The sequence below is a fragment of the Furipterus horrens genome, unplaced genomic scaffold (assembly GCF_987537825.1).
Source record: "Furipterus horrens unplaced genomic scaffold, mFurHor1.1.pri manual_scaffold_2, whole genome shotgun sequence".
Lineage (NCBI taxonomy): Eukaryota > Metazoa > Chordata > Mammalia > Chiroptera > Furipteridae > Furipterus > Furipterus horrens.
This window is the reverse complement of record NW_028327172.1, coordinates 81,903,321-81,912,179: the sequence shown is the minus strand read 5'-3', so window position 1 is coordinate 81,912,179 and position 8,859 is coordinate 81,903,321. Positions and strand designations below refer to the sequence as shown.

Sequence of the window (8,859 nt, the reverse complement as noted above, 5' to 3'; positions counted from 1 at the left end):
CGTGTCACTCCCGAGTCGGACTGCACAGCCATTCTCGGCCGTGCAGATAGACTCTTAAGAAGCTACACCATCGTCTCTCGAGACGGACGGCTGCCGCCGCCGCCGCCGACTATATTCATGGGTATAGGTTAAAACTTCTCATTCATTTACTTTTTTAAATTAATTTACTTATTAATTAGAGAGAGAGAAACACCGACGTTCCACTTACTTCCGCATTCATTGGTTTCTCCTTCTATGTGTCCTCACCTGAAGACCGAACCCACAACCTTGGTATATGGGGACGACGCTCTAACCAACTGACCTACCTGACCAAGGCTCATTCATATACTTCTTTACATAACATTTATTTTAAGCTCTAGAGTCTTATGTATTAATGATATTTTTATTTTCTATGTTTTATATTTTGACATCTTTGGGAGGGGCAGTGCGGGACCTGCTGGCAGCTGAGAGACTGCTCTTCAGGAAGGGTGAAGGGGGCACAGAGAAAGGGGTCAGGAGGGGTTCAAAAAAGCCTAGCGCCTCTGAAAGTCTGGTGGCTGGTAGCGACTACTGAGGATGGGAGCCGGCGTTGACGTTGCCGGGCGGGTCGCCAGGAGGCTTCCTTGTTGTGGCCTTCCGAGCCCGGTCACAGGTGATGATGCTGCTAGAGGCCTGCGAGGGACCTCAGGTGCTCTGGGGATTCCAGCACCGTGGCCATGAGCAGGAGAGTGGACTTCCCGAAAAAGAAACTCGCCCACCAGTGACCCGGGTCAGCCTTGCGGAGACCAGGGTGGTGGTGGGAGAGGACTTCCCCAGGGTACTCAGCACTTCCCCCGGAGCTGCTACTGGAATTCGAGCCCACGAGGCGCCGGTAGTAGCCGTAGGTGGCCACAAGCGAGCCGCTGCAGGGAATGGCTGCCATGCTCTTGCTTGTGGACTGGCGGGAACCTCCGCGGCGACCCCTCGCGGCCCTCGGCGAAGGATCACGGGTGGCGGGAGTGGGGAGCGCTAGGCCACAGAGCCCATTTGCAGAGGAGATCGCTGGAGGCCTGCCTATGACCTAAATGTGCGGGGACGTCTAGTTTGTTTTTGTCAGAAGCAGATACTACTGCCAAAAATATTTATTTACAATGTCACAGTATTGCTGAGTACCTGTTCATTATTCATTAGCTGCACAATGTATCACTTATGTTTATAACCACCTCCTTTCACACAGGCATGTACTCGTCATTTGCTGATAAAAAATCACAGGGGCTACAGAAGCCACAACTCTTCATTCATTCAACAACTTTTCCCTGACTACTCAGCATGTACTAGACAATGTGCTGATTTCAGGAGTGGGAATACAAAGGAATCTGAGCCATGATCCCAGCTCCTAAAAGTGTAAGAATCCAGATGGGCAACTAAAACATGACCAGAAAAATGTTAAATTATAATAAAATGTGAATTTAACTTAGAGACATTCTTCTGCTTTCACAACCTCTTTTTAAGGTTCTCCTAGAGATCTGTTTCACAGTCATAATGCTGATACAAAAGTCCAATCTGTAAAATTGCTTATTCATTTTTCCAGGAGAAAAAAAAAAGTTATTTAAATGATTAGTAGTTATTGTGATACTAAAAGTACATATTTTCTGAGTCAGTAAAATAAAACTACATTAGATTCAAAGGTCAAATCTCAAAACCTGAGAGAGCATTCTGTTTTATTACTGTTGATGGGGAAATCATGATTCTGCTGTGTTTCACTTGGCTTCTAAGCACAATTGTGTGGGTTTTTTTCTTGAACACAGCTGAAAAACCTAAGGAAGAATACAAAAACACGCACCCATGTCTCTCAGATTATATGACAGTAACTAAACTTTTATGCACCAAGGGAATATATAAATACTATGAGCTTCATATAGCAACAACTTCAGTTTTAGAGCTGGGTTAACTTCTGGAGAATTACACTGGGAAACATAATTTTTGTTGAGTTAGATCTGACACTTGTTTTTGACTAACTTTGGCACCTGAATCCAAAAATGACCCTAGTTTTTCTCTATCACATGAACTTTTTAAGGACAGGATATCCTCCCTTGGTCCCAAAAATCATACAAAATGTACATACAAAGGAAAATAAAGAAAAAATGACCTGAATATACTGTTTATTTAGAGTTATTTTATTCATATAAAGGCTATATATTGTTACTGTAAGTCAAATTGTGTACAAGTAGTAAAGTTTTGCTACCAAACATACATATTAAGGTATTTTATCTTTTCAAACGACAGGCTAGGAAATGCAAAATGAGATACTTGAAACAGTCTCCTTCAGTTGGCAAAGCTTTCACAAATTGCTTCATGAGACCCAATTTTATGTGCAGAGGTGGGAATATAATGATCTTTCTGTCACCAGGTTTGAGGTCAGATCTTGGAGGCCAATTTGACTCCATCCAATGCTTCTCACGAGCTCTGCTGTCCCACATACACAGAAAACAGGGCTACTTGGTGTATCTGCATTGCTGACTAAGAAGGAAGCAGACAATTTTAAGGTCAACACAGATGATCCAATTGTGCTTGTGGTATTGCAACAGATCAATGACTCTCTTTATGTCTTCATATTCTTCACGAAAACGAACTGAATGGCCAATTGGGACTGCACCAGATAAATTGCCATTGTGAGGGAGGATACACTTCAAGCTCCGCTTTGAGTTATCAATGAACAGTTGCCATTCAGTTGCGTTATAGATTGGAATTCCCAATTCCTCCATTAAACCATGTATGCTATGGCAATGCACAAAGCCAGTGTCACTTCGAAAGTACTGCAGAAATGCACTTTCTCTTGATCGAAAGCAGAATGCCTTCGCTCCTTTTTCAAGCAAGTTTTTCTCATGCAGTCTTGATGCTAGGAGTTCTGAAGCCTTTTTGGACAGTCCCAAATCTCATGCCAAATCATTCAACTCATGCTAATCAAATCCCTTACAAACTGAGTCATCTTCAATTTCAAAATCTTCATCATTGCTGTCACTTAGTTCTTCACCGTACTCCTGTTTTTTGAAAGAGGGTAGTTCAATGAAAACTGGCACTGGGACTTCAGCTGAATGAGGCACTGGGTGTATAGCTGATGGTAGACTAGGATACTCTATTTTACATTGATTTTCCTTTTTCTATCCTGACGTTTTCACTATACAAAAGTAACAGTCACTTGAGCGATCTCTGGGCTCTCGCCAAACTACAGGTATACCAAACGGCAATTGATCGCATGTTCCCTTCGTCCACATCCATAAAGTCAGGACACACTGCTTGCACACCTTGTGAGGGGCCCAAGACTTATCTTGATCACCAAGTTTTACTTTAAAATATGCAAAATAGGCTTGCCTGACAAATGTGCTGATGTTTGTCCTTTGACTTGGAATGGTGAAACTACCACAGATATAACAAAATGAATCAGGGTTGTTTAGGCACTTAGGATGAGAAATAGCAGAGGCAGACATGATCTGAAGGAAAGGAAATAAGTACATATGTAAATAAAAAAATAAATTCTGTAAACTCCTTGTATACAGACAAGAACTCGGACTACACTTCGGAATATGATTCACTATACAGAGCAGCACACAACCTCTCATCACACTGTCTCATGTGTAACTGAATAGCCTAGACAAGTAGGAACCTGTCGCTGGTCTCCAAGGTCATCCCTCACCCCTCCCTACTCGAGGGAGATTTGCTCTCAGCCAATAGGAGAACACCAGTGCTTCCCTTGATCCAGGCTCGATCCAGCCCAGAGTGGTTGCATTAAGATAAACTGCTGAAAAAAAATATGATAGAAGAAAACTAACTGCAGTTTTGAAATCAGCATGCCTATTTAAGTCTAAAACAGCTGAAAAATTGAACTCAACGGGAATTATGTTAAAAATTGTTGCCCTGTGAATAGGAAACAAGATTAAGTCAAAATGTAATATAAAACTCTCAGTCAATTAGGAAGGAGGGAAGGAAGGAAGGAAGGAAGGGAGGAAGGAAGGAAGGAAGGAAGGAAAGAAAAAAGGAAAGGCAAAAAACCAAAAACATAAGAAGACACTGAGGGCAACTATGTACACACAAAAAGTTTTAGAAGATGACAAACATGAATAAAAAGAGGAGGAAGAGCTGACAGAGGATGGGGAAGGTCATTCCAGGCAAAGAAAACTGGAGATGCTGGGATATGATAACATTTCTACATCAAATTCTGATTACTTATACACCTGTGACCAGGCACCACTGCTCAGTTTTCCTCTTGCACAGCATCCTAACTTTGGTTCATTACAGCAAATTTTTTATGGTATATCCCAGAAGCTTCTCTTAACTCTCACTACAACTATTAAAGCATCCATCTTTCAATGAGCTGGCCTGGGGGCTCTGCTCTTAACCAATCCTTTCCCACACTATGACTTCCACTCGCTCTTCTCTCTCCTCAGGCTTACCTTGTGTACTTATTCACATTATAGCTCTTTACTATCTGTATCATAAACGTACAGTTGCTTATCTGTGTCCTCTGCCAGACTAGGAGCTTCTAGGGCACAGAAACCTCTTATTTCTATAAATATTTACATATATGTTGAATGAAACCAGACAGGATATTGAATGACTTCTTTCTCAGAAGATCCTCATCAAGCTGGTTTGTTTTCATCTTTTCTGCCTGCTTCACTGTAATTTCACCAATTGTGTTATTAAGCTTTTTCATCTTTGACAGTCACGTAAGTGCCACAGTATCTAATTAGGGTTTTCATTATTATAAGTAAAGGTATTATAATTTTCACATATTTAAAAGCCATTGATTTATAATCCTTGCTCATTTTTTCTATAGAGTTGTTTGTATATCTCATTGACTTTTTTTTTAAGAGAGAGATCTATTTGTTATCCCACTTATTCATGAATTCATTAGCTGATTCTTGTATGTGTCCTGACTGAAGATCGAACTCATAATCTTGACATATTGGGACAATACTCTAACCAATGGAGCTACTTGGTCAAGGCCTGACTTATTTTCTAAGACAGGAATTAGTTAATCTGTAAGTCCATTAAATTGATATTTAACCCATTAAAAGGATAGTTTTGGAGTCCGGTGGATATGTGTTTAATTGCTGGCTCTGGGTATTTGCCATCATTTCTAAAATGGGATTGAAAATAATACTTTTTGTCTCACAGAGATGTCATGCGTGTTAAGTTAGAAAAATAGTAGTGTGCCTGGTATATAATGATAGACAGCCATCTAATGTTTATATGCTAAAGCATTTTTAACTGTTCTAAGTATTTTCATATCTTTTAAAATTTTTAGCCTTGCCCAGGTAGCTCAGTTGGTTAGAATATTGTCCCAATACTCCAAGTTTGCAGGTTCATTCTCCAGTCAGGGCACATACAAGAATCAACCAATGAGTGCGTAAATAAGTGGACCAACAAATTGATGTTTCTCTTTCTTTCTTTCTTCCTCTCCCTAAAAAAAAAAAAAAAAAAAAAAAAAACAATAAAATTTTTAAACTCCTTATACCAATTCTGTCAAGTAGGTGGACTTTGATGAAGTAATGCCCCACTCATGCTCTCTAGACTAGAAAAGTGAATGGAGTTGCAAGTAAGGCTTTTATATCAGATAGAAAAGAAAAAGCCTAGGTAGTCTAGGTCTAGGAGCTAATTCAAATTACACCTTGCAAGTGATGGAAAAACTCAATGCGCAAGGCTGAACCTGAGTGCTATAAACATAAAGGAACACTGTAGAGGTGTTTTGCCTAGTGTAACCCAGATGGCATCTGAAGTTTTTCTTGAGCTTTAATGCAATCTGGAAGCTCCAAGTCCCCAACCCCTACCCTAAAGATTTCTGCAAATTCCTAGGAGGTTTCTATTCTCATGGTCTCCTTTGGCTCCAAACTTCTTCTTCCAGGGAATTGGTATAGTCTGTGGATCATCTTGGCATCTAATAAGTGCTCTGCAATAAGGACATTGCTTTGACCTTCATAGAAACTCACTCCTGATAGTTTCCAAAATAAAAGCAAATAAAACACTCACACTTTTGCAAGACACAGTAAATAATACTGAAAACAAATGAGGGTCTAAAGAGTGAGTTACAGACCACCCCCACGGCCAACTAGTCCTAGGGCATCCAGCAGCTGCTACAGCTAAGAAGTGGCCACCAAGGTGTCAGGCCCATAAGCAGAAGAACTGGAGGCTGAAGCAGGCCAAAGAGGCTCAGGCTGAAACTGAACAGTAGTGCCTGCGGAAGGAGAAGGAGTTCAAGGCCAAGAAAACTACAGCTCTGGGATCAGGGATCACAGGGCAGTTGCAGCATTGAAGTAGAGGACACCCAGGAGAAGATGACCATCCTCTAGACCTCCTTCCAGCAGAACAGGGATGAAGTCCCGGATAACTTCTTGGCCTTTGTCTGCAACATCCACCCAGAAATCCATGAAAACTACCACATAGATGGATAGAGAAAGAAGAAAGAAGCTTTATTTCTGTATATTATATGGTAGGTCCTTTTACTTTTTAGAGAACAGCAAATCCAGTTTCTTTGTACAAACTTAGAGCTTACTCAAAGATTTCATCCTTTTATCTCATATTTTTAAGAAATGTAATGGGTATACATTGTCTGTTTGTCTATGCCTTTTACTTCAAGCTGTGTATGTGTGTGTGTGTGTGCGTGTGTGTACACACACGTTTTGAAGGTACCATTAAGGAGAGGGGGGCAGGACCTCTCCCTCCTCCAGATTCCTATCCTCTAGTGCCAGTCCCCTGCAAACCTTCCTCCCAAGGTGGAGCCTGGAGAGGGGACAGGCTGGGCCTGATGGATGAAAGACAAGGGGGTGATTGATATGTGAGTTCCATCTAAATTTGTACATTGTAATATTTATGTCTGTGTACATATTTGGCGTGCATGTATGATGAGCCAATCGTCGTCATCGGCAGCCATCCGTCTCGAGAGACGATGGTGTAGCTTCTTAAGAGTCTATCTGCACCGCCGAGAATGGCTGTGCAGTCCGACTCGGGAGTGACACGGTATCTGTCTCCTCCTGTGTTGAATCGACATCTTGCGATGACGCTGGAGTGTCCTCTCCAGTGAAGCTGAAGCTACAGAGCCTGGGCAGGGTGATAGGGAGGGTCTGCTGTTGCCCATGCAGCAGACCCCCCCTCTCTTCGCAGCTGAAGGGTCCAAGGGAAAGATGGAGTCAATACAGCTTGGCTTCAGGTGCGCCGCAGGAGTTGCCAGTGTTGACTACAACGTCAAACCGCCTTAGGGACTCCGGCTCCGGATTTTCTGTCGGGGTTTACTCCCTTAGCCTTTCCCCTGAAGAGGTATGCCGCAAGGCAGCGGAGGTTTTTTGGAGTCAGAGTTTTCCTTCTCTGGATGAGCCAATAAACCAAAACAAAAAGGAAAAAAATGACTTTCTTTCTCATATGTAACAAGAAACACTTTTTTTTTTTTTTTTAAAGAAAGAAAGGGATAATTTTTTTTTCACCCCAAAGCTTTCTTAAAGGTCAGGGGCTTTATCTATGAAAAAGTAGTAAACAGTTGTTTGTATCCTGTGTAAAGCAACAGCCAGCCTTAAAATAGTCCTTTCTGGCTAAGGGTTAGAATAATAAATACTAGTATAATTTCCTGGGCTGTTTTTATTACCTGTGAATCAAAATTACTAAATGATAGAATTCAAGAACTTGTTATATGTTGTTACTTGGTATGCTAGTTTAAAAGTAAAGACTCTTTGTCAGGCAAAAAAAAAAAGAGAAATACTGTCAAAATGAAAAAATATCATCAAATTGCACACAGACACCTTTGTCCATCTTTTGGTCATACCACAATGAGAAATTTTTTCACAGGCTACTATTCCCCTATGGTTCCCCTGATCCTAGCCTCACTCTATCTTGCCACCTCTTTTCTCACCTGCCCCTCTGATCTCTTTCCCAAGTCCCTTCCTAGATTAGCTATAGAAAATTTAAATTCTTCTTATTCTATTTCACAGAACGATTTAGCTCCCCTCAAATTTGGGCTTTCATCTGCATTTCCCAACCTATTACACCCTCAGCAAAACAGAAGGGGTTCTCATATACTCATAATTAATGTTTTTAGAAGATTTCTTTGTGTGTTGGCCCCTTCAATCAGTTGTGGTTATACAGCACATCATCATTTAAACTTTAACACAGTATGAACTAACCTGTCTCCATGTTTGTCCTATGTCAAATGTTAACCGAATAAGTGAAAACACATTCTGGAGAACAAGGATGAAGAAGGTTCCAAGTGCCAACACTCTTAGTCCATGGATGGACCTGGAGAACATTATGCTAAGTGAAATAAGCCAGTCAGAGAAAGACAAAATCATATTATTTCACTCATACGTGGAATCTAATGAACAAACTGAACTAAAAGGCAAAATAGAGACAGACTCATAGATAGAGAGCAGAATGACAGCCGAGGGGCAGGGGTGGTGGTACAGACTTTAACGGGTAGAGGAATCAGGCAGAAATGTAAAAGGACTCATGGACATGGACAACAGTGTGGTAACTGCTGGGCAGAGGGCTAAATGGCAATGGAGAAAAATACAATAAAATTTGTGTTAACAATTAAAAAACAAAAAAAGATCACCAGGCTATGTCTTCTCACTACTGAAACCCACCCAGCTCATTTCATCAAAGAATGCAGAGAAGGAAAACATCAACCCCAGCAGGATGGTAGAATAGACATGATCTATGCACTGTTATTTTATTTTTTTAATCTATTTTTCTGCTTGGAATATATACGCATTGCCAAAAAACAAACATTGCAAATATAATGTAATCACTGTTAATTGTATAGTTATTATGTATATGCTGTGAGAAGATGACAAAAACCATAAAGAACATTCTGCTAAAATTACTTCTTTAAATCACGTTTTTTGGAGTGTCAGATTA

At 40.8% G+C, this 8,859-nt stretch overlaps 1 pseudogene; it reads right to left on the bottom strand.

Moving 5' to 3' along the window:
• Positions 1-546: 546 nt before the first annotated feature.
• Positions 547-901, bottom strand: LOC150018925 (pancreatic progenitor cell differentiation and proliferation factor pseudogene; annotated as a pseudogene).
• Between the last annotated feature and the right edge of the window lie 7,958 nt (positions 902-8,859).